The sequence below is a fragment of the Triturus cristatus genome, chromosome 3_1 (genome assembly GCF_964204655.1).
Source record: "Triturus cristatus chromosome 3_1, aTriCri1.1, whole genome shotgun sequence".
NCBI lineage: Eukaryota > Metazoa > Chordata > Amphibia > Caudata > Salamandridae > Triturus > Triturus cristatus.
The window spans coordinates 313,915,356-313,938,206 of record NC_140583.1 but is presented as its reverse complement, the minus strand read 5'-3'; the positions used below and the strand labels follow the sequence as shown (position 1 = coordinate 313,938,206).

General features: G+C 46.9%; 1 long non-coding RNA gene across 1 annotated transcript; it reads left to right on the top strand.

The window, feature by feature from the left end:
• The first annotated feature begins 14,261 nt into the window (after positions 1-14,261).
• LOC146860178 (uncharacterized) lies at positions 14,262-14,947 on the top strand. Its single transcript, XR_014979111.1, has 3 exons — positions 14,262-14,361; positions 14,606-14,715; positions 14,818-14,947. It is a non-coding gene; the product is annotated as an uncharacterized LOC146860178 (long non-coding RNA).
• Positions 14,948-22,851: the final 7,904 nt, after the last annotated feature.

Sequence of the window (22,851 nt, the reverse complement as noted above, 5' to 3'; positions counted from 1 at the left end):
CAGTGGCCGTCTCTTCGTTATTACCCTCGAGCCCTTCTTGCAACAGGTCTCCCTCGGTTTCATCCCCGCCCTCTACCGATGGGACCGCCCTGAACCAGGAGGCATTTCTCGTTACTGTTTCTTCTCCCTTCCGGGCGGTGACCATAATTCCCTTGGTGGCCTCGATGGTCCAGAGGCCAGGCTCGAAACGGGTTTGGAACTTGCCCCCAGGCCGTCTATTCCTTATGATCACTTGTGTTCCAGGCGTAGGTATCTTTGACGTGGCCCTCCGATGATGACTGGCCCGTTGATTGCCTTGCTCCCGTCTCTCTTGAGCCCCTTCCGGGTCGGCTGGCGCAGGGGTCGGCTGGCTGCTGGGGAGGAGATCCCTCCGGGTCCCTTGAAACATGAGACTCCACGGGCTCCTTTGGGTGGTGCAATGTGGGGTGCTCCTATACTCCCTCAGAAATTCATGGAGACGATGCTCCGGGTCAGCCTGCTCCACCATGGCTATGCGGAATGTCTTATTTAGTGTACGCATAAATCGTTCAACATCCCCGTTAGCTTGGGGCCATTGGGGTGTAATGCGTCTGTGCCGAATCCCTCTCTGGCTGAGGTATGTGGCAAACTCAGCGCCCTGGAATGGTGGTCCATTATCGCTGCGGAGTTCCTTGGGGTATCCAAACATGGAGAATATCTTCTCCAGGACGGGTCCTACCTGTCCGAAGGCCGTGGATGGTACTTTTTCTACTATGGGGTATTTGGAGTATGCGTCCACCACAACTAGAGTGTGGCCCTCCCCGGGGAAACTCCCAAAGTCCACACTTACTTTTTCCCAGGGTGTTAGGCAGGCGTCCTCCGTTATGACGGGCTCCGGTCGGTCCGGCTCACCCGTGAGCTGGCAGGCTAGACAGCCCCGGACATGTTCCTCCGCCATCCGTTCCAGCTCGGGGAACCACATCTTCTCTCGGATTCTAGCCTTCAGCTTGGTGATCCCTTGGTGTCCCCCGTGTGCGAGTTGAATCGCCCGCTGTCTCAGGGCCGACGGGATGCCCAGTCGCGAGCCCCGCAGGAGGATGCTGTCTTCCGTGGCGCTTAGTTCGTGCCGGATGCGCCACATCTGAGTGAGTGCTTCTTTGTCTTCTGGCGCCCACGAATTTGCCTGGTGCAGGTATCCAGCCCATGAACCTTCTTGAACCGCTCTCATCGTTTTCATGTACACCGAGTCTGTCTCCGCCCCCTCCTTGATGTCGTCCAGCGTCATATTCTGTGGGCATGCGGTGAGGGCAACCCATTGGGCGTATTCATCGCCTTCTTCATCCGTCCCCGTTTGGTCTGGGCTTGGTGGATGGCGGGATAGGAAGTCCGCTGGGTTCTTTGATCCCGGCCGATAGACCACTTCCATCTCATACGGTTGCAGTTGGACCGCCCATCTCTCTATCCGCGGGGGCGGATGGGGCGCGGTTCCCTTGAATAGGGGTACCAGGGGCTGGTGGTCTGTGACCATTACAAAAGGATGTCCCCGTAAGTATAGATGAAAATGGCTGCAGGCCCATTTAATGGCAAGCGCCTCGCGTTCAATTTGGGCGTACCTCGCCTCAGTTGGGGTGAGGGCCTTGCTGGCAAAACTGAGGGCTGTCCACTGGCCTGGCCCCTGTTCTTGGGTTAGTACTGCTCCCAGTCCCACTGGACTAGCGTCGACTAGTACTTCCGTGCGCTTCCTTGGGTCGAAGTAGGCCAGTGTGGCCTTTTCCATTAGCGCCATCTTGATCCCTTGGAACGCTTCCTCTTCTTTCGACCCCCACTTCCACGGGGTGTCGGTCCTCGTCAGGGCACGCAGCGGTTCGCTCCACGTGGCCAAACCCGGAATGAACCGACCACAATAGGTGGCCATGCCCAGAAAACTTCTGACCTCCGTCGGTGATGTCGGGGCGAGTGCGTCCTTGATAGCTTTGGATTTGCGGGGGTCCACCTGAATCCCTTCCTGGCTGAAAACGTAACCGAAAAACTCGATTTTTGGCTGAAAAAATTGGCATTTGTCCTTATGTAAGGTCGCACCATGACTGCTCAATCTCTGGAGAGTGTCTCGCAGATGTTTGTGGTGTTCGGCCGCCGTCGCCGAGTGGATGAGGATGTCATCGCTGACATTGATGACTCCCGGTAATCCGGACAACAGCTCTCTGATTACATTCTGAAACACCTCGGCTGCCGAGGAGATACCGAAATTTAGTCTCTTGTATCGCCGGAGTCCCAGGTGAGTACTAAAAGTGGTTATGAATCTGCTGTCTTCGGCCAGAGGCAGCTGGTGATAACCTGCGTTCAGGTCAATTTTTGAAAACCAACGTGATCCGTTCACATCGGCAATTATATCATCCATCGTCGGGGTTGGGTGACGTTCCCTGTTTATGGCTTGGTTTGGCAACCTCATGTCGATGCACAACCTGATAGCTCCCGGTTGGCGGGGTTTTTCTACCATCACCATGGGGGAGACCCAGGGGGTGGGTCCCGACACCTTTTCGATGACTCCCAAACTTTCCAGATTCTCCAGTTCTTTTTCTTCTAGAGGCCTCAGGTGGAAGGGAATCCTGCGATGCCTCAGCGCCGTTGGCTTAACCGTCTTGTCGATGTGCAACCATATCGGGTCACACTTGATGCACCCCAGGCCCTTGAAAAGTTCCGGAAATTGAGCCAACAGTTCATCCACTTGGTGTGTTCGGACCAGATGTGCAAAAGCTACCAGCTTTAGGTCTTCTGCCGTGTGGCTACTCAATAGTGTCTCTGCCTCCCGGTCGATGATGTGGATTGTTGCTGTTACCTCCACCCCGTCAGCTTTGATGGGTGCTATCATCTTCCCTTTTAGGGGGAGAGGGGTGTGGCCCCCATACGCAAAAATCCGAGTCCTGGAGGGTAGGAGCTGTGGCCTGGGTCGTAGTAGATTGAATTGCTGTATTCCCATCACATTTACGGTGGCCCCGGTGTCAATTATGGCCTTCACTTTGTTCCCTCCTAGTTGGACGACGCACGTGGGCTGTGGTCGCCTCCTGCGTTTCAGTTCCCGCGCAAAAGAGATGATGTGTACTTCCTCGTCTTCGGAGTCAGAGTATTCCTCCACCGTCGGTAGATACCTTCCTTGGGCACCCTGGGCTCCTTCCGGGGGTGTCGGGTCGTCGAGAGACAGCTGTCGCACCGATTTCGGCAGTGATTTGTGGTTCTTATGCCCTTTCGTGAGGCTGCGCCGTCGGCAGACGGACGCAAAATGGTTTGGGACCCCACAGTTCGTGCATGTTTTCCCTTGTGCAGGGCAATCTTTGGCGGCATGTGGTTCATAACCGCAGTATCCGCATTTTGACCGGGAGCCCTCCTTCCGGGCGTCCTTGTGGTACCTATTCTTCGGCATCGTTTTCACCGCGTCCACCTTTTCCACCTTGACATTGTCGGTTTTTCCTGCATAGTTGTTCAGGGCTTGGTCCATGGCGGTGGCCCTCACTGCCGACAGGTCGTGCGACCGGGCTAAGATTAGTATGTCCTCCAGCGAGATGCCGGGCTTCCTCAAGATCAAACCCCGTAGCGTCTTGTCCCTACAGCCTTGGATGATCTGCCTTCTTATGGCTTTGGGTTGGTCTTTGTTGGTGCACGTGCTTGCGAGTTCCCTCACCCGGGCGTAGAAACGGTCCATGGATTCTCCTTCCCTCTGTCTTGCCTGCCCCAGTTTGAATACCTCGAAATCCAAGTTCAGCTGTGGGTCAAAATAGCCATTGATGGCCTGGACAGCCGCGTCATAGTCGTCCACCCTGCCAGTATTGGGGAGGTGCTTGAATAATTTGAAGAATTCATCGCCTGCATAGTGGAGTAGCAACGATCTCTTGATTGCCCCATCGGTTTCCCTGGATGCCACGAAATAATTTTCCAGGCGCTCCAGCCAGAGCTTCCACCTGGGAGACGCCGTTGACGGATCTTCGACCTCACTGAAAGGAGGTAGAACTCCAGACGCGGCATGCTTCGTATGGGATGCGTGCCCCTGTTGCAGGTTCGTCGTCAGCCATGGCTCTGCTTGTTCCTGAGTAATTCCGCCACCTTCCTCTTACGCCCCTTGGGTTGTTATGCTGCTTTTCCCCTTGATTGCGCTTGCCTGTGCTGTTTCTCCTTTGGTACACAACAACTTGTGGTGGCCAATGCTTGTTTGCTTCTCTGTAGACACCGGCAGTGAGCGGTGTTGATCAAGTGCTTTGTTTGTGGCTTTCCTGGAGGCGCCGGCTTTGCGCGCTGTTTCCTTCTCCTTTCCACCCCGCGGGTGCGCCTTCTCCCGTTGCTTCCACGTGTTGGGTGGGCCGCTCGTTGCTGCGCATGCGCGCAGGGCTTCTCCGCATGTGGGCCTCGTTACGCGCCGCGGCTCCGCTTCCCCCTCCGTGCTTCTGGTTACTCTGCCGCTTACCGGGGTCCTGCTACCCGGATCCTGTGGTCCCGCTCGCGTTCCGGTTGGTGTTCCGATTCGCGGATCTCACCGGCACCGTCACACGCTCTTTCCTTCACCGTTGTCGGGTCGATCAGGTGTGGGACCATATCCCACCTTCGTCGCCAGTGTCCTGACCACCCAACTGCCCTGGGTGATTGGGATTAGAGAGGGGGGGGGGACAGGGAGCACCAGGCCTATACTGCGGGGAGGAGAGAAAACAGTCCGCACCATAACGTGTCTTGGTCGGAAGTCCTGCCCCCGAGCGGGCCGCTTCCCTTTATTGGCTCCCCCGCAGGCCACGCCTGGCCTGCGGATGTAGGGGTGTGTGTTCAGTGTAAACCCCCAACAACTAGACCGTAGTCATTACATACTGCACATATGAGAATTAGCACAATGTGGTGTTTCATTGAGCAACGAGTTTGTTGCCTTTTTGACTTGTAGTGGGTGCATAAACTTTGTGAAGTTCGAAGCGTCTGTCTATGTAAGCGTGTTTGTTTGCTCCAGACAAATTGATGAGATGGGCTATTTTGGAAGCCACACTGGACTTTAGGAAGCTACTGTAGGGCGTCTGAGAATAAATCAGGCTGAGAAGCACATAAGAAGGCTGGGTGGGTCAGTGCACTTTACCAAGGGGGAACCTATACCTTTTAAGAAAAGCCCTAGGGTTGACGTTTTGTCATTTTATTGCGTAGGGTGACTCCTTTTCTTTGTCGTGAGGAAGATCCGAGTAGATGATTAAGCCACACAGTGGACGAAATATACATTTGGCCTGCACTGTATAGCTGTACAGGGAAATAAGAGGAACGCTTTGTTCATTGATTCATCTTCAAATTGGTATTAGAGACTTTACAGCCAGGGCTAGGAAACCATTATAAAAAGAAAGAAATGCTATTGCTTTTCTTAGTCTCTTAAACAGTGTCACATGCAGTTTCACCCCGCTCATGCGCTTTTCATCTCACAAGTGCACGGAGCACCTTGTTTGAGTTGAATTGTTGATTGATGACATAATATGAAATTGCTTCAGTAACAATATAGACATTGTTCTTAAACTTGTGTGTTTCTTGTAACGTTTTGCATTTATTGTATATGAAGAAGGGTCGGATGACCTCCTATGAATTGAGAAAATGCCTTTCAGTACATTCAGAAAGAACCATTGATGAGTTGTACTGATGGAAGACAGCCATTTCTCATATTGTACACACAACTATTGGTGAAAACGCTGTATAAAGTTGTGTAGTGAAATTATCTAGGGAGTCCAGGATTATTAGTTGGTGAGAAGCCTCCCACCAAACTAGGAAAACCTAAGCTTAATCCCTGGCAGCAATTGCAAAAAGTAGCAGACACTTCCCTAGAGAAATACATTTATTTAAGAATTCAAGCAGCACTAAAATAACATTAATGCTAGAAAACAAAACAATAACATCCCCAAACTAAATTGGTAAATGTAAGAAATATTTAAAGATTGAAACAAGGGCAATATAGAAACAATTGATGAGGCCATCAAGAGATAAGATTTTTTGAAGAAAAATGTCAACAAACACAAATAGAAATAATGGAGGTATACAACAGTGGCAGCTGGTATTTGATGGCGTGGGGGGCAGCGCGCAGGCGGGAAGGAATGAAAAAAACATTAAAACACTTACCTATTGCCACCGCCGCCTCTTCTTCCTCCTTGCCCGCTTCCAGGGCAGGAAGCACCCGGCTCCCCATAGCCAATCACAACGCTGCAATGCAGCGTTGTGATTGGTTCGAGCGCCGTGGTTCGGCGCTCTACCAGTGAATGGGAGGCTGGGCATGTTCTGCACCCAGGGTGTAATGCAGCCTGGTGCAGAACATGCAAAGTGTGCATGATGCTTTGATTGGCCTGAGACTGCTGTCCAATGCATCTTGTGCACTTGAAGTGGGTAAACCACTCCTGACCTGCTCTGTGAGCAGGGCAAACCGCCCGCCCCTACCCAGCTTAGCAAGGACGGAAAATAAAATTATAATAACAATGAGATTATCATTTTAATTTTTCCTTGTTGGCCTGCTCAGTGGGGCGACACTCCTCTGCCTTAGCGGAGGAGCCGACACTGGTATACAAACACACATATATCTGTATGCATTACCGAAAGTGGCCACTAGAAGCCATTTAGCACCAAAATTAAAACATTCACTGCTTTGCCTCACTGGTTACTGATTAAATGCTGAGGACAAGGTCTGCAAATCTTGTAAGAATCTCAAGCTAAATCATATCACTTTTATTTTATTTGGGAGTTAGAAGGTTGGGTGTGTGGTGGGATATAAGAAGCCTACTCAAATGGAGGCACATATCCCGGAAGCTATGCAACCTGCAAGTGACATGATAAGTCCATAGCTCAGGAGGTGGGTGTCTTCTGCATTGATGTCTGTGTACACTGCAGGTAACTTAGCAATTTAAACCAGATAGCTTTGATGAGGAATGGTTAAGTTACTTTCATGTCGACCTCGTTATGTTCCTCGTGACCTTGAGACTTGTTTCTGTTTATCTATTTAGGTCCTGCTCTCCTTAGTTATAATGAATTGTTGCTTGTTGGCCAGTGGTGCCAATATGCTGTCTTTTGTGCCATTCTTTGCAGCCAACCTGGGTCTTTCCCATTCAGAGTTCATTCTCGTCTGAACATGGCCAGTCCATGGACTGCGTTACTTGTGAAAACATCAGTAGGAAGAAGGTAGATCTCTTCCAAATATCCTTTGATAAAATGGCCGGAACACACCAAATATCTTTCATCACGGCAAACATTTATGTACAACTCGCAACGTTTCCAATTACTACACACTCCAAACTTGTAGCTGGGTGTTATGTTTTTAAATGTTACATGTTGTTTTCTATTTACATGACAGGTTCTTGTTTTATGAAGAGTGTGTGGTTTTCTCTGTTGTTATGCTCTGTTGTTTTATTGGGCTTCTGTTACAGCTTGCTTGCTTGTGTTATGCTACGTGATGAGATTTTCATTCCCCCCCCCCCTTTTTTCATGTCTTTATTAACTATATGATAAGAAAATCGTCTCGTGAGCTGTAACCTAGAGGCAGTGCCAATGGTAATGGCTCTTGATGGCTGATTAAATAATGCAGGGAGGCAGTTGAGTTTCCAAGCACCATAGAATTTGCAGGGAGCTTGCTGTGCTGTATATCGGGGGGCTCCAGAGCAGGTGTGCCTGTTTTAAAAGACCACCCTTTTCACGGCAGGTATGAGGCCGGAACCAGTGGGATCTGTGTTACCCAGGTGATGGCAGTGGGGGACGACAGTGGTGGAAATGGGCGGTGTCTGTGCTGGAGTGTGTGGCGTGAGAAAGGGCTTGGGTGGGAATTCTCTCACACTCCACCATTTATTTATTTGACAAATTAGGCACTAACTACAACCCCTGTAATCTATTTATTGCAGGACTGATTCCCAGTGTAGTCTGCAATGGTTACGATTTAAAAACTGTTATAATGTACCTAGGTCTTACTGGGACTGGTAACCAGTAAAATCTAATGTATGACCTTACAACACATACATTTACAACGCATGCCTTTAAAACGCAGTTTTTACATCGTAACATACTTTACAACGCATACATTTACATCTCATGCCATTACAACGAATTTTGTAAAACTACATTTACAAGGCATTCCATTACATCGCATTACACCTTTACAACGCATACCATTACAACGCATACCATTACATTGCATTTAAGGTAAGTGTTCGATAGTGTAGAGGTAAAAATTACTATTCTAACTCCAGGGGGCGTAACAGTAGGGTATGTGTTGGATAGTTTAGGGGTAAAAATTACTATTCTAACTCCAGGGAGTGCAACAGTAGGGTAAGTGTTGGATACTAAAGGGGTACTATGCGTTGTAATGGTATGCGTTGTAATGACATGCTATGTAATGCCTGCATTGTAGTGACATGCGTTGTAGTGTCATGCGTTGTAGTGACATGCACTGTAATTGCTGCGTTGTAGTGACATGCGTTGTAAAGGATGTTGCGGTGTAATGACTGCGTTGTAAATGTAGTGCGATGTAATGACTGCGTTGTAAAGGTTGTTTCCCAGTAAAATCTATTGTGAAAAAGTGTATTTGATTCTGTGGGTTGGTATAGCGTCGTAGTGTCTCTTCTGGTAAGTTCAGGGCGCTTTAAGATTCTCTAAAAGGGCGAAGAGAACGGCTTCCATGGGGAAACTGAGCCAAACCAGTCTGGTCTGCGCTCACCAGAAAACATAGGGTATAAAGCACATATGTGGAGAATTAGGGAGAAAAAATGGGGCTCTTCGCCCCCTCATTACTGAGAAAAGAAGAATAGAAAGCCCGTCGGGGAATGAAATGTGGAGAGAGGTTGAAGAGAAGGGGCTAAAAGCAAGGATCGGGGAGGGGTGAGGGGCACGGGAGAAGCAGACAGGAGCTCTTCAGACGATTCCTACGGAAAACAAAGCACATCTTCCCTCAAGTGGCAGAGAAATGTAAGTGTGCGCCGGAGTCTAGTTTGCTGTCCGTTCGTTCTTCCATTCTCGTGAAACGTCTGTGCATTCGGAGAACAACTTATATTTGCGACCGTGAACATTTAATTTTTGTAATGTAATGCTCAAAAGCAAATATTTACTTTATAGCAACTGATAGAATAATTGAGTTGCATGAAATCTGAAATCTGAAAATGTGTAGAATTTCATTAGCTATGCGCTTATCTAGGGATAACTTGTATCTTATAGATATATCTTTATTTCTGCAAACTTAGCATATACAATTTACTTCTCGCTTTTCTCGAGCTTTACTTTCTCCTGCACATGCCCTGAAATACATATATTTCTCTTTGAGAGGGCAAAGTAGCAACATATGCTTATCTGCACTAAAGCACCCATAAAAACGCACTTTAGGTTCGCTGAACTACGTCATTAACCCTTGCGATCTTGAGAAAGATAAGTCTGACTGTTACTAATGCTTACAAGATGTCAGTTTATACAGCATCTAAGGGTTAAAGCAAAAGCTAATAGGCAGAGAATTCCCACCCACACCCTTTCTCAGGCCCCCAGTTGCTCCCCTGGCTCTTTCCAGCCTGTATTCTCACCCTACTCTTTGCCTGTGATTAAATCAGGATCCTTCCTGTAGCTTTAAACATCTGAACATTGCTTTATATCAGTGTTTTCATTGTTGCTAGTCACTTAACTGCTAAGGAGTGGCCACATGTTTATAATTTTTTAATGCTAATAATATTAATCTGCCTGCAGTCCCATCCTCTCATATTTGATAACATATAAAGAATGAAAACTGGGTATGAAGGAAACCTATATATTTCTGAAATCTACATACGATACTGAGGTTGGGAAAAATGGTTATTTATACACCTCCTAGTTTGTGGTCATCAATACTATCGTGATTTAGAGGGCATTTTGCAAAATGCCTTCTTTCTCGCACACATTTGGAAGCTACAAATGTAGGGAAATCCGGTTGACAATAACAAAGGTTAAATTATGTATTTACACACGTCTACTGTTAAAGACAGTACCTCACTAGTGTGACTGGGCCTAGCGCCTGCAACACAAAATGCCCCAAAATGCGACCTGGAGACCCAGAAATGCTTTTTTTACAGTGTGGGTAGCTGCAGGCTTTGGGTACTAGCTCAGCCGCCACAGAGAGAATCCATCCCCAGGCATTTCTAAAATTCAAACAGCCAAAGAAGTCCATGGTCGTTTGACTTGTGTGGTTCTCAGAAGGTTTGCAGGTAACCACAAATTTCCTACCACCCAGTATTCTCAAACATCTCCTAATATAAAAGTTATCCCACTTGTTTGAGTGAGAAAAGTGCACGTGATAGGATGGGGCCCAAAACGCAACATGGACAAAACACATTCTTCCACTAAAATCAAAAAATGTGGGTAACTGTGGATTTTCAGCCCTAGTGCAGCCGACACCCAGGGAAACCTACCAAACCCTGACATTTCTGAAAAAAGACACCTGGTGGAGGGTGGTGTGACTTGGTAGATTTAACAAGGTGTTTTACACAGTGGCCCTTGCAAACCTTAAACTTTGGCTAAAAACAATTATTTTCAGCACATTTCTTTGAGGGAAAGTTCAGAATTCTGAGGGCTCCCAGAAATTTCCTACCACGCAGCATTCCCACAAGTCTTTAAATGTTACTCCACTTGTGTGGGTGTGCGTAGAACCACAATAGGAAAGGGCTCAAAACACAACATGGCCAGATCAACGTTTTTCACTCAAAACACCTTTTGAAAGGTGGGTAGCTGTGGATTTTGTGCCCTCCCTCACCCCCTAAGGAAACCTACCAAACATGGATATTTGTCAAAATTAGACACCTAGGGGATGATTAATTCCTGTTGCGGGTTGTACAGCCAGCCACAAAAGTGGGGTGGGGTCTTTACCGGGACAAGTGAGGGAATGCCGCATGGTAGGTAATTGGTGGATCCCTGGGGATTTTGTAAGTATATATCACAGAAATGCAGGATAAATGCGTAGTTTTAGGCAAAGTTTCAGGTTAGCAGAGCATTGTGGATAAGAAAATGTCATGGGTTCCACACGAGTCTCACCCCACCTTGAGACCCACTCTGTGTCTAGATTTCAGAAATGTCTGGGTTTGGCAGGTTTCGCCAGGTGGCAGCCGACCTGACCCCTAAAAGAGCAGCCAATGAGCATGGCAAGTGGGATGATATTTGGATTTAGCCCTATCTACTGGCCCATATGTGAAAACAATGCCTGAAAGAATTGAAATTTCTTTTTGCTTGCCGTAGGGATGGAGATGCTTTTGTCATCAAGGGGAGCAAAAATACTGTTGAGGCTTTTTGGGGGAGGAGAGGTGCTGATGTTAGGGTGGGCCAGGCACCCACCAGATTATAATATAAAACATTATTCCTGGCATCCAGTGGGCTAAAGTCGTCTTGACCCCCGTGGCAATGCAAATTAGGGCAAACCCACTCTCTGCTCCATAGGGGGGGTGTCAAAAAGACTTGGTGCCTCCTTATGCGATGGGTATTGCCCAATGCCAGGGTTGCACGCCTGCACTCCTTTGCTTTTCCCAAAATGTAAAATATCTGGTGTCTAGTGGCCCTTCTACCCCCTCCAGGGATAGATTAGGGGCCACCTCCCCAATCGGGACAATCCTGGGTAACAGACCTTTGCACATTCTGGAGTGGGAGTATGACTCGATGCCAGGATAGGCTGCCCCTATCCTTTTGTTTTATTTTGCCACCTTGAAATCCCTGGGCAATAGTGACCTTTCTGAACCCAGAGGGCAAAATTGGGGCAAACCCCCTCAGTGCTAGCCGAGGAGGCATAAAGACTGGTTTGCCCCGTTTGGGGTGGGGCTATATCCCAATGAAAGAGTGAGATGCCAGCATCTCTTTTTTTTCCCCAAATGGTAAAATCCCTGGTGTGAAAAATTCCCAAGGCGCAACCGCCACCCCCAGAACTCCTGATAGTTTTGGGGAGACAATCAGTCCTGCAGCCATTGTCGCAATTTGCAGATTTTTATCTAAGAGAGTCAGTGGTGAAACAACCCTCATATGTCCAAGATACGACGGACATCTTGAATATTCTAAATGAGGTAGAGTTTGATCCAACTCATAATATTTTGGTGACAATAGACATGGAGTCGTTGTACACCAGCATACTCTAAGATGCAACGCTGGTGGCAGCAGCACGTGCTCTTAGGGCCCAAGACTGGTGTTACGATGTACCACAGTCTTTTGTACTTCAATGCATAGAGTTGGCCTTAACAAGGAATTAATTTAGTTTCAAGAACCATCTATTTTTACAAGTGTCTGGAACATCTATGGGCGCAACTTTTGCGCCCAGTCTGGCCTGCATTTATGTGGGCCGTTTAAGGACAACTTTATCCGTCACGCATGAAACCCCTTCAGAGGAATATTTGCCTCTGAAAGAGGTATATTGATGATGTGTTGTGTATTAGGGATGGATTAGAGAGTGATCTCCTTGAATTTTTGGATTGGCTCAATTGTCTTGATTATTGTCTTAAGTTCACCTGGACGATGAGCAAGCATATGGCAGTATATCTGGACTTGGATATCTCAATGGTTAATAATAAGCTGTGCACCACTGTTCACCAAAAAGCCACGGACGAGAATTCCGCAGTACCGCAGAAACTGTTCCTCTACAGAGGTATACAGGGAGCAGTCTGAGGAATTGGCCAACAAATTGGTACAAAGGGCCTACCCAACCAGAATGATAAAGAGAGCTAAGAAAAGAGCACTCAATACACCGCGGGAGGCTTTGCTTGAGAGAAACACGAGACAGAGGAGTGATTGTCTGCCAGTGGTCATGACTTTTGACCCTTTATCTACCAAAGTACGCCAAGTGATGAGGAAACATTGGTCTCTATTGTCAACATCTGATTACAAAATGCCACCACCCAGGTTCGCGTTCAAGCAAGTGTGTAACCTTAAAGATAAACTGGTGCACACTTATTCACTACAGGCTATAAAGAACTTATCTATTCCATCTGGGCACTATTCTTGTTGTGGGTGTTCGGTGTGTGACTTGACGAAAAAGACTAATAGTGTGCAGTTGCAGAATGGGAAGATCTGGCATCAGACGAAATTCAGTAACTGCAACACGACCAACGTGATTTATAGACTGACCTGTCAGTGTGGTTTACACTATATTGGTTTAACCACACGAAAAATCAAGGTACGCATTCAGGAGCACCTGAGCACAATAATGGCGGGTAGATTAACAACACGTTTGGTACGCCATTTCCAGGAACAGCATCATGACCACAGAGCTCTGGTGTGGACAGTATTGGAGAAGGTACTGGTTGAAGCGTGTAATAAGGAAAGGACCCTTGCAAAAAAGGAGGCACGTTGGATTTATTTTGAGAAGGCAGATCAGATTGGCCTAAATGACTTTATAGAGTGGAATAAGATCAGTAGTTGAAGTTTGAGTTCTGGTTCCATGTAATTCTTAAGGTCTTTTGTTTTGAAACAACTATTACCGCTTGGATGGTATTAAGCATAGCTGTGGTGATTGGACAACCGGGCATATGACAGCATATCAGGTTATTAGTGGCACGGGAATTATTGAAGGGATGTCCGCCACATATATAAAAAATATTAAGCTGATGCCCCTTTAAATATGCAGATATTATGACAGTCTGTTGAGGAATCTTTCTGATATGTAATGCCGTGTCTATTGAGATCGGTATGATACCATGGACATGGCAGTCATGTACACATTGATTTTGATGCATTAAGGAGGTAAGGTTTGGACTTTTTATCTTGTTGATAATTGGAGACATATTGGTTCTATTTCAAATTGAACACATTTTCCAGATACTTTGGTAGAGTCTGAGACTAGTAAAATAATGGGTCCCATATGTCCTAAAAGTTAAATACAGTATTTCATAATGGCGCTCGTTTCAGGCGTGAGATACAGCGTTTTCACGCTTTTAGTGGCAAGGAAATTATTGTAGGGGTGCCCTATGTATATAAATGAGTAGTTAGCTGATGTTTCTTTGCTGGGATATGTGGACACAACCTGATTATACAGACGTCTAAATCTATGCCATGTCCTTCGAGAACGTCGTGGTGCCTTGGATATGGCATATTTTCAAGCAGTGATTGAGATGCACCGAATAGGTACGGTGTGAACGTTTGGTATTGTTGACAATTTTGCTAGAACTCGTGACAATCTGTCCTTGTTTTGAAATAAACTCACATTTTGCCAGTTTGGGAGAAGTGGAAGAATTGCACATTTGCGGTTCTTCCTGGTCCCGATTAGTAAAAAAAGGTACCATTTCAAAATGGTCCCCGTGTTTGCTTGATATATAAAGGGATCAAGCTAGAGTGTGACAGGGAGTCACGTGATGTTGTTTCTTTCCGGCAGCCGCACTTGAAAGACAGAGCGCGGGGAGTAATGTTTGATGCCGGAGTGAGATAACGCTGAGGACACTGGCCAGTGAGGTAAGGGTATGAGTGTGGTCTTGGCGACTAGCATGAGGCACGAAATTATCTCGACTTAACACCATTAAACGGGGGAAGATAGTATGCCCGACTGAGTGGCTGTTTGAGTAACAGGGTTTTTTAGGAAGACTACACGTTTTAGTCTATGGACATGAGAATGTGTGATATACCATGACGGTGTAAATAAGTTATACCACGTGGTGTTTGTGTTTTTAATATGAACATGTTTAGCATATTTTCGCAGGTATACCATCGGCAACTGATTGTGCCGGAAGGGGAAGTATAATCTATGAAAATACACCCCGAGACGAGACGAGGTGGGAAGCTGGTACGAGTGACTGTGGCTACCACGTGGTAAATATATATTAAGAATTGTGTGATATACACATTTTTGATATGATTAAAGGGTGCTCCGACTGGTTGGAGGTTATAATATATGTCTCTTTTGTTTGTCAGTCATCTTTCATGTAAAGATTGGAGTCCAGGGAGGTGTTTATCGACCTCGAGCTCTGATGAAATTGCCGCAACAAAGTACAGGCAATGAAACATGTTGGCACCTACATAAAATGGTCTGCAACATGCAGTATTTTTAAATTTTGAGTAAGCTCACAGATTTGAATAAAATTTGGACTGGGTGCATGTGAGTCTTAACTCCAATTTTAATTGGAGGAATGCTTTATTCTTGTATTTCACGAGGTCTTTCTTTTGATATACACTAATCACGATCTACACCTCATCTTTCTTTTTACTGGACACTTTTTATTTCTTTGGTGAGAAAGTCGCCGATGATGAGAAAACGTGGGCACACTGGTGAGACCTACCAGAAGCCCCAGTAGGGAAGCGCACATGAGGTACTTTCTCACCTTTGCACACATTTTTTGCAGATATTTTTTGGTCTGTCCACATACACCTTTTTTAGTAGGGGGTATTTATTAAATGGAGATGGCTGACAAACATTTTTATTGTATTAAAAACTTGTGAGCATTTAGGACTGGATAGGACTGGTAAAGAGTTATAACCAGCAGTTGGGTTGAGGTAGATGCCCCCCGGCCCCGGGCCTACAATGAACAAGCATTTACAATGCAATGGTCTCGGAATTGTTAAAGTTAGAGCTATTGGCATTGCTCATGACATTGTTTTTCTTTTTAAAACATTTAAAGAAACGGCATTGTTATTTACAATGTCAATAGCTTAATCTCTCTCACATGCGAGACCTATTGCATTTGCACCCACACACAGAGCCACACACACAAAGCCACCCACACACACAGAGCCACCGACACACACAAAGCCACCCACACACACAGAGCCACCCACACACACAGAGCCACCTACACAGAGCTATTCACATAGAGCAACCCACACACAAATAGAGCCACCCACGCATAGAGCCACCTACAAAAAAAAAAGCCAGCCACACACATACACACACACACACACATAGAGCCTCACACACACATAGAGCCACCCACAGAGCCGCAATGTGTGGCGCAAGCTGCCCTGGCACTTATATGTTTTTTACTTCTATATATTTTTTTTTTCATAAATTAAGCACTGCAGTAACCACAAACTGTTCTGAGCATCAGTATGACGGTTCTTCTTAAATTCCTGAGTCTGGCCACAGATAAAAGGATCGTGACTTCAAAGGGAGGTGCTCAGAGTTCAACCCCGCAGCTAGGAAGAGTGGACAGCAACTGGTAATTGAGGGTAATAGCCCGCGCAGGCAGCCTCGCTTTGAAAGGGAGACCGGCTCTTAGATGGCTGGTCAGCGGTCAGGACTGACATTCCGAAATGGCTGCCGAAGTTGCACTACCGGACAACCACTGCGGATAGTCATTCCTTTGTGTTTTGGAAGCTGAGAGCGGGCGCAGTGACAGTAAGTGGGCAGAGAGGGGAGGGCAGCCAGGGAGCTGCACACAGTCACGGCGGAGGAGGCAGCGTCTAAGTGCAGGTGTGTGTTCCCTCACCCACAGCACCTGCAGCCCCTCGGGGGCGCCTCCTGCCCCAAGCCACCTTCTCCTTGCAGAATATTCTCCAGGAGGAACCATGGAGACCTCAAGAAATCTACACAGAAAGTTCTGGACCCGAAGAAGGACGTGTTGACCCGCCTGAAGCACCTGCGAGCCGTGCTGGGTAAGAGAGAAGGGGGGGGGGGGGGCTGAGAGGAGACACACACTCGGAAAGAGGGTGCAAGGTAGGCTCTGTTGTCACTCCTGGCAAAGCACTTCACCATTGTTAGTATTCCAACCTGAAAATGCACTTTAGCAAGACTAACCTCCCCAGACTTTTCACGGCAGTTTAACACCGCTGTAGAAAAGATGTAGGATGGCTGTATTTGTACGCGAAGCTTCACACAGAAACAACAAGTTAGTTAAATCGGCTCCGGTAAGAAGTTGTGAAATTAAAAAGTACAGTAGACTTCCTGAAAAGCGCGTGCACAATGTAATCAAAACAACGAGTAGCTGCAACACTACTGGAAAACATAGTATGTATGGTCCTTTGAGGACACTAAAGCTGCAACTTCCGCTGAAGTCTAGGGTGGCAGTGATCCGTCTTCAAAGCTAAATGCTTAGTCATTGGTTAATAAAGAAGGACACGATTTAGGTTAGCCAAACGCTTTATTTAGAGGTATTCTGTATAATACATTTTATATGTAAATGCCGATAGCAAGGATTATTCCCAAAAGGCTGCAATGCGTGTTAAAGTGTGAGCAACTCAATCTCTCAGAACATTGGACATAAATATGTATGCAAGTGTAGTGTAGAAGTTCCCAAATAAACCCCTTCCTTACTGGCAATTTACCATATAGAGGTGCTCAAGGCTAGATTTGCTGGTGTGGTTTATAAATGGGCATTATGTTAGTCTATTAATCAAATGCTGTCCAAGTATCAAATGTGATCAGCAAGGACAAAGGTAGTCTGGATTTCTTACGTCGCCAATAATTAGACCACTTAACTAGTGGCATCAAGAGAATTATTTCCGCTTAAGAATACCATAGCTCTACATAGCGTTTCCCGTTCCTATGTCATGCCTTTACGCATAGGAGGTACCTACCAGTTATTATAGAGCCCATCCTCTAACACATCGAAGTATAAATCGTCGGTAACGGGCCAGTAAAAATAAAAAGGATTGCAATCACATTAAGCTGCAATGTGCAACTGCCTCTGGTTTTTCCCAGCCGTCCACATGTTACTCTTTCAGGTAATCTGTAAAAACGTAAACAAAGTACGTCCTCAGTACACTTTCTTAGCGAAACAGTACTTTAACAAACTGCTGAAAACACGAGCATGCTGCAGAAGCGTGCAAACATGGCCCAATGCCCCCCACAATTCAAGTAGGCTCGATCCTGCGAGAAAGTGCATCACATCTTTCCAGTCACGTACATTATGAATACCACTTGTCCAAGACACCCCCCCCCACCCCCCAAGAGACAAGCGGGCCTTCAACTTTGAAATATCGCTTTAACGCGAACGTTACTCGAAGCCCACAGCAGGTAGATTTCTTCAAAGCATTTAACCCCGGCATAAGTCTCGCAGCCATGAGAAAGCAATGGCTAGTATGCACCAAAATTGTGCTCTGTGGATCTTCCCAACAGCCATCGTTTCAATCAACCTCAGTTTTGCAAAATGAACAAGCAACGGACGAAGGGGGAGCGGACGAGCACACGACCAAGGCAGCGTCCTTTGAAACAGTACTTTAACAAACTGCTGAAAACACGAGCATGCTGCAGAAGCGTGCAAACATGGGCCAATGCCCCCCACAATTCAAGTAGGCTCGATCCTGCGAGAAAGTGCATCACATCTTTCCAGTCACGTACATTATGAATACCACTTGTCCAAGACACCCCCCCAACCCCCAAGAGACAAGCGGGCCTTCAACTTTGAAATATCGCTTTAACGCGAACGTTACTCGAAGCCCACAGCAGGTAGATTTATTCAAAGCATTTAACCCCGGCATAAGTCTCGCAGCCATGAGAAAGCAATGGCTAGTATGCACAAAAATTGTGCTCTGTGGATCTTCCCAACAGCCATCGTTTCAATCAACCTCAGTTTTGCAAAATGAACAAGCAACGAACGAAGGGGGAGCGGACGAGCACACGACCAAGGCAGCGTCCTTTTCGGATTCGGGGGCGTGTTTTGCAAATGTCTCCTCCTTGAGACTTTTCGCAAAAAACACGCCCCCCGATCCGAAAAGGACGGGGCATGATTGGAGTGACGGGACCTCTTCTCCAATGGCTGGCCAGCATTTACGAGGCCAGCCAAGGGAGAACAGGGCAGAAGAGGGGCGGGTTCAAGCCCCTCTTCTCCTAAGTCATTAAATCTCCGGACTTCCGGTCTGCCGACCGGATGGTCCCGAGACCTAAAAATTAGTGGGTGCCCGCCACAATCGGGTCTTTGTGGTTTATAGCTGTATCTGAGTGGAGCGCGACCTGATTGATATTTTTCCCTCTTGAGCCCCCTGTTGTAATTTACCCTCTTAGACCAAAATGCAAGAGTGAGTACCTTTTCTCCTGTCTGCACACTCAAACCTACCTTGGAGACTCCTTATACCGACAACAGCCGACTAGGTTGCTGTATGTTTTCCCTTTTCCCCTTTTTAGGAACTGATACCATCCACAGTGTTTATGTAATTTACCCTCTACAGCTCCCAGGCCCTAGGTACCTAGGGTACCTTTTACTAGGGACTTACAGGGGGCAGAAGTACCAACTGGGATATGCTTTTACGCAAGAAGCACTATATTAAATAAATAAAACGAATTTCATTGCGCGTGCTGCATTGCATCGTTGCATTGCAGCGCACGCAATGAAATTTGTTTTATTTATTTATTAACTGAACTCCGTTGGCCTTATGCCGGAGTTTACTACCCCCCACCCTGCCCCTCCCCCGGCCCGCCCCAACACCCCGCAGCACTCCCACGAGGAGCTGTGACTGACGTCTGCTAATCATTTAAAAGCAAACCCCTTTAAAGCAAAGCGGAGTTTCTGTTTTTATTATGAAATTGCTGCCCGTGATAGATCAACATCTCTTCCAGTGATCACCAGCCCTTGCAAACAGCTGCAAAGTTTGACAGCCGGTGCTCATGGTCAAACGTGGTTTTCTGGTGCCACTTGCCACACTGGTCCAGCAACCGTAATTGTTGAAAGAGGTGTGCAGGCGTTACGATACTTTGAGAGCAAACAAATGGGCTTTTGCGGGGGGTAATGGACTTTCGCAACATTGCCTGGGTATTTTTATGCAACAGGTTGGTTGTAAGGAAAGTGTCAGTCATTATATACAAAGGGTGGAGCACTGCCCGGTTTGTGGCTTTGGTTCTCTGAACGAAAAATACATCTGAAGAATTGTTCCATTAGGGAAAAGGGCACAAGCCCACAACACTACCACCTCAGTTTGCCGCACTTGAATGGCCAAAAGCGTTAATGTAGGGTAATCGCATATTGTTATGTGCTCTCCGCCCCCTATAAATAGGTATTTTCTAAGATCGTTTCCTTTTAATATAAAAAAAATGTATTTACCATGTTGAAAATATCTCATTGGATTGTCACAGCCATCCTATCCTAATTTAATTTTGTACGGCCATACTGACCTCTTAAAAAAATAACACAATCTCTAATGCTCAACAAAAGTTATCTTCATCCCGATTTGAAGACGTTGTCCTTTTAATTACTCTACGCGCTGCCTAAACAGAACATATTGTGTGTGCTCCCTGTTCCAAACATTATTCTTCTCACGTTCACTAAAGCATAGCATGAGTACATTTTTTAAAAATTCAAAACGACACAGTTGGCACTGCTTCGAACTAGAACTCTCTTGCTGCTTGCTAAAAGACTGTTCTGTGCCCTTGTGAAAGATATAAAGGGATTAATGTGGTTTGCACATTTTCGAGTGTACTTCAGGTGACCATCCAGCGTTCTTTGTTTTTTCTGGAGCTTTAGAGACCGCTCATTTGCGACCTTTAGGGTCACTTTATGGCACTAAGCTGCCGCCGGAAAGGTACGGTTTGTGGTTGAGTGACAGTGGTTTCCAGTATTTTCAATCCTGTCCTCAAAGGGGAGGGAAGTGTGTGCACGCTTTGTTGTGCTTAATAACTAGAAGTATTGAGGGACATGCTGGGCTGCCAGCTTGAAGTGCTAGAAAGAAATAAGCCATTTTCTAGCTTGGTGAAACTCGTCCCATGCATGTGCTGGTCCATGTTTCTTTGTTCCACCCCGGTCAGCTCATTGCAGCTTCCCATGGCAGGCAAGAGGGCAGCCGGAGTTGGGTGCCAACTGTGCCCACCAGTAATCACTCGCTTGCTCAATCTTAGCTCTCAAAGATCGTACTGCCTTGAAAGCACGCGTTCTGCAGACTGTGTGAGGCAAACTTTTCACAATGTTGCCCTAAATAATTAAATATTTCGTTAATTGGTTAGTTATTGGTGTGAAAGTCACAACAGTCTTTTAAATATTTCACACTATTGACTTCTCTATGACCTGTTACCTTCCTCTTCCTCCTCACGCTATGCACTGGTCCACCTCTACCCCCCCATCGCCTAGGTGCGCCTCCCACTCACTCGTCCCTCTCTCTCGTACCATCTCTTACACCTTCTCTCGCTCTCTCTCACACGCTTTCCACCTCTCTCGTGGTTCACTTTAGGTCTTCGAGCACAACTTCTTTCCTGTGCCTTTCCAAGGATTCCCTCTTTCGAACCTGCTCTCTCCTCCTCTTCTTGTGGTTTCTGCTGCATACACAGGCACTCCCTCTTTATGCGTCTGTGGCCTGCTCTCCACCTCCTTATCTCGTTCTCACACACTCTTTCTGCTCCTCCATCTGCAATTTATTCAACACATCATGCACAACTACCTATCCCTCTCTATCTTCCTTTCTAACTATTTTGTGCAGCTCTCACCCCTATCTATTCACCATGCCACATAATTCCACTACAGAAATACACTTCTCACAACACAATTCCACCACACTTAATTCCACAACTAACAATTCCAATCCAAGGCACATAATTCCATTCCAAACCACATACATCTACTCCACTCCAAACCAAAACACATGGGTGTAAGACATTGTCATTGCGAGACCAATTGCATTGCAAATGCTTGTTAAGAAACAGCTTTCATTTTGGAGTGGGCGGGAGAGGTTCTGCTTCCAGCTGAACAGCCCATTGAGGTAAAGGGAGGATTGTGGAAGAGGTAAGAGAGCGTGGGAGAAAGAATGGCAAGATATTAGGGAACATATGAAACACAGGGATACACGTAGTCAAGAAGGAAGCTTATAAGAAGCCAAATAGCAGAGTAAAATTGATACTTTGAAAGTCAAGAGGCTAAATGTTAGACTGAAGCTGAAAAGAAGCAGCAAATAAACAGTTTTGAACCTTGTATAGCATGTTTACAAGATGCTAGATTTATTAGGAAGAACCGATCGCTCAATGAGTGACTAGAAGTAGAGTGGAGTGAAGTCGGTGTTGCCTGGATCTTTGTGCTGCTGGGGCCATTGTGTGGAGGGACTCGCTGTCTCAGAAGGCAAGACAAAGCGAGGAGGCAGACTCTCCAGCGCCGCGCGCTGAAAAGCGCAGTCGTTCTCCTGCGGCGCAAGAAGTAGAGTGGAGTGAAGTCACTGTTGCACGGATCTTTGTGCTGCTGGGGCCATTATGTGGAGGGACTCGCTGTCCCAGAAGGCAAGGCAGAGCGAGGAGGCCGGCCCACCGCGCCGCGCGCTGAAAAGCGCAGTTGTTCTCCGGCGGTGCAGGAAGTAGAGTGGAGTGAAGGCGCTGTTGCCTGGATCTTTGTGCTGCTGAGGCCATTGTGTGGAGGGACTCGCTGTCCCAGAAGGCAAGTCAGAGCGAGGAGGCTGACCCTCCCGCACCACAGCTGAAAAGCATAGTTGATCTCCTGGGACACGGAACGCGCAAGGGCCTCACCCGGGTCAATTGCGGGCCCATCCGCGCCCATTAGAGATTGTAGGAGGCTGATCTGGGGTACCCTCTTGGTTCTTTTTTAATTTATTCTCAAGATTTTGCCACAACAGCCTTTTCGGTGCAACGCATTGCATGGTGGAGGTTTCCACTGGGTGCTACGACTGGGCCATTGCATCATTCCTGGTGTCAGAGGAGCAGGTAGGGAGGGCAGAGTTCCCTCTTAATACATTATTGGCATTAGAGTTCCCTCTCAATACATTATTGGCATTTTTAAACTTCTAACCACATTTGGTTATAGGGTCACAGGGTCCAGGTGATCTATGGACTTTTGTGCTTTTGGTTCCAAGGTTTGTGTGGCCTCCATTCCATGTGATTGTGCTAGCAGTCCCCTGAAGGATTTCTTTGGGCATCACTAGGCAGGAGTAAGAGCCTTGTTACATTCCTTCCCACGGTTGGAGTGCGCCGAGTACATACTGGTTTGGGTCCGCCATGGGGAGAAACAAGGTGACTACGGTTCCTGGGAGAGCTGCGACAGGCACCGAAGTGACTATGGATTCTTTACTACAGAGGGCCGCAGGAGTGCT